The sequence below is a fragment of the Apodemus sylvaticus genome, chromosome X, assembly GCF_947179515.1.
Source record: "Apodemus sylvaticus chromosome X, mApoSyl1.1, whole genome shotgun sequence".
Lineage (NCBI taxonomy): Eukaryota > Metazoa > Chordata > Mammalia > Rodentia > Muridae > Apodemus > Apodemus sylvaticus.
This window is the reverse complement of record NC_067495.1, coordinates 124,222,568-124,226,385: the sequence shown is the minus strand read 5'-3', so window position 1 is coordinate 124,226,385 and position 3,818 is coordinate 124,222,568. Positions and strand designations below refer to the sequence as shown.

Genomic DNA, 3,818 nt, shown 5'->3' with positions numbered 1-3,818 from the left:
GAGCTTAGTACAAGGAGGTAAGAATGGATTGATTTGCATTCTTCTGCATGTTACCCACCAGTTGAACCAGCACCATTTGTTGAAAAGGTTATCTTTTTTCCACTGGATGGTTGTAGCTCCTTTGTCAAAGATCAAGTAACTATAAGTGTATGCGTTCATTTCCAAGTCTTCAATTCTATTCCATTGATCTACTTGCCTGTCACTGTACCAATAACATGCAGTTTTTAACACAATTGCTCTGTAGTACTGCTTGAGTTCTGGGATACTGATTCCCCCAGAAGTTCTTTTACTGTTGAGAATAGTTTTAGCTATCCTTGGTTTTTTGTTATTCCAGATGAATTTGAGAATTGCTCTTTCTAACTCTATGAAGAACTGAGTTGGGATTTTGATAAGGATTGCATTGAATCTGTATATTGCTTTTGGCAAGATGACCATTTTTACTATATTAATCCTGCCAATTAATCCTGGAAGATTTTTTCATCTTCTGAGGTCTTCTTGGATTTCTTTCTTCAAAGATCTGAAGTTCCTGTCATACAGATCTTTCACTTGTTTAGAGTTATAACAAGATATTTTATATTGTTTGTGTCTATTGTGAAGGGTGTCATTTCCCTAATTTCTTTCTCAGCCTATTTATCCTTTGAGTATATGAAGGCTACTGATTTGTTTGAGTTTATATTCAGCCACTTTGCTTAATATGTTTATCAACTGTAGGAGTTCTCCATTTTCGTTTCTGATTTTGTTAATTCGGATACTGTCTCTCTGCCCTGTGGTTAGTCTGGCTAATGGTTTACCTACCTTGTTGATTTTCTCAAAGAACCAGCTCCTGGTTTTGTTGATTCTTTTTGTATAGTTCTTTTTGTTTCCACTTGGTCAGTTACAGTCCTGAGTTTGATGATTTCCTGCCTTCAGCTCCTCTTGGGTGTATTAGCTTATTTCTGTTCTATAGCTTCCAAGTGTGCTGTTAAGCTGCTAGTGTATGCTCTTTCACCTTCTTATTGGAGGCACTCAGAGCTATGTGTTTTCCTCTTACCACTGCTTTCATTGTGTCCCACAAATTTGGGTATGCTCTTCGTTCATTTTCATTAAATTCTAAAAAGTCTTTAATATCTTTCCTTATTTCTTCCTTGTCCAACTTATCATTGAGTAGAGCATTGTTTAGATTCCATGTGTATGTGGACTTTCTTTTGCTTTTTTGCTATTTAAAACCACCCTTACTCCATAGTGATCTGATAGGAGACATGGGATTAGTTTGATCTTGTTATATCTGTTGAGGCCTGTTTTGTGACCAATTATATGTTCAATTTTGGAGAAGGTACCATGAGGTGCTGAGAAGAAGGTATGTTCTTTTGATTTAGGATGAAATGTTATATAGATATCTATTAAGGCCATTTGTTCCAAAACTTCTGTTAGTTTCACTGTGTCTCTGTTTAATTTGTGTTTCGCTGTGTATGTCCATTGAGGAGAGTGAGATGTTGAAGTCACACACAATTATTTCGTGAGGTGCAATGTATGCTTTATGCTTTAGTAAAGATTCTTATATGAATGAGGCTGCCCTTGTATTTGGAGCATAGATGTCCAGAATTGAAGGTTCTTCCTGGTAGAATTTTCCTTTGATTAGTATAAAGTGTCCTTTTGTGACTTTTTTGATGACTTTTGGTTGAAAGTCTATTTTATTGGCTATTAGAATGGCTATTCCAGCTTTTTTCCTGGTACCATTTGCTTGGAAAACTGTTTTCCAACCTTTTCCTCTGAGGTAAAAATATGGAACGCTTAATGAATTTGTGTGTCATCCTTGCACATGGGCTATGCTAATCTTCTCTGCATTGTTCCAATTTTAGTATATGTGCTGCCAAAGCAAGCATATTAAAATACGTTCTTATTTCAAGATGATTTATATGGGCTAACACATTCACTCTCTGTTTGTTTTGTAAATTCTCAGAAAACTCATGATTTATAACCCTTCATACCATATTTAGTATCATTCCATCTATAAAATATATGCTATCTTTTGTCAGATTCTAAATATGTATCATTTTATCTGTACTGTATCTGTTTGTTGTTTTACAGAAAGTATTGTAATGAATCAGAAAATTCAGCTTGAATTTTTTGAGCTTTGTAAACATTATATGTATTGCCTTTATCATTGTTCAGGAAGACTATTGCCTAATCACTCTGGCTAATTGGGTTGGAGAAGGACTATATATAGTCCTGTCATTTCGTTCTTTTCTTTTGGTTGCATTTCATTTATGTATTTTGGGTTATGTTAATCTTTAATAAGCACTTAGTTTGTATTTAGTCACTGAGCCAGCTCTCTATCCTACTCTCAATTAATTCTACTTTCCCTTACATTTTCACTATACTTATCTTTAAATTTATTAAAAATATTAAAATAATTAATAAAATAATACTTTTATTAAGTGGATATGTTTTTAATCTGGACAAATAGGAAGCTTTGTTTATTTACTTCATGTTATATAAAACAGAAAAAATAGATTTTTCCAGGTATATTTCATTTTGATATTAACAAATTTTGTGATACTAATTTGTAGCCTATCACTATTTTAATTTATTAAACATGAGTACTATATTCTGTCAAATTCTTAAAAATGTCACTGAAGCAATTTTACTATATTTTTAAAAGTCACAAGAGAGATGTTATAAAAATTTACAAATGAATCTAAATTATGTGTTTTCTCATAAATACTTTTATTAAGTGGATATGTTTTTAATCTGGACAAATAGGAAGCTTTGTTTATTTACTTCATGTTATATAAAACAGAAAAAATAGATTTTTCCAGGTATATTTCATTTTGATATTAACAAATTTTGTGATACTAATTTGTAGCCTATCACTATTTTAATTTATTAAACATGAGTACTATATTCTGTCAAATTCTTAAAAATGTCACTGAAGCAATTTTACTATATTTTTAAAAGTCACAAGAGAGATGTTATAAAAATTTACAAATGAATCTAAATTATGTGTTTTCTCTAATTTAAAAAATTTAAAATAAGCATACAATGAGCATTTTCATGTCTTATATAACTATGCATAATTTATGTAAACTATGTATAAAACATAACTAGAGATCTCTAAAGAGTAAAGAATCGTTTTTGGCATTTGTTCTCCATCTTGTATCTGTCTATTATTTGTTATAAAATCTTAAGTTATAAAAAGATAAAAGTAATGATGCTATCTATGATGTCTATATTTAAAATGTTTGTTTTCAGTGTGGTGCATATATCACCTCATTTTTACGTTGAAAACAATGCCTTGATAATAATGTCATGAAGAAAAGATATATGATGATTTGATAGTTAAGGACCCAATGTAATAGCATCTATTTAATTTCTGGAAACCATAACATTGAGCAGTTTATTTCACTTTGCATGTCTTACATTTTACAGACACATAAACACATATAGGCACACAGACACACAAACACATGCACATATACACCAGTATATACACATCTCATCAGTTTTCTAAATTGAACAAATGAAAATTATATTTCAATATTATTATATATCTTATTTAAATATTAAAATTAATAAATAATTATATATTAAAATGCAGAGCCTTCAATAATGGCTACCTGTAAAATGCATGTTTCCATTCACACACAAAAAAGAATAACCTGTTTGTCTATCAGAAGCAATTAGTAGTAGTAGTAGTAGTAGCAGCAGTAGTAGTAGTAGTAGTATTTTGTGGCAGTTAACTTGTGTTTTCACTTTTGGAGTTTGACCTTTCCAAAATATCTCAAACACTTACCTATGCTTTGCCAAAAGTATCAAACACGAAATTAGTTATTGGAATA

At 30.9% G+C, this 3,818-nt stretch overlaps 1 non-coding gene across 1 annotated transcript; it reads right to left on the bottom strand.

The window, feature by feature from the left end:
- Nucleotides 1-1,755: 1,755 nt before the first annotated feature.
- Nucleotides 1,756-1,858, bottom strand: LOC127675847 (U6 spliceosomal RNA). The gene has a single exon (XR_007975537.1). It is a non-coding gene; the product is annotated as a U6 spliceosomal RNA (small nuclear RNA).
- Nucleotides 1,859-3,818: the final 1,960 nt, after the last annotated feature.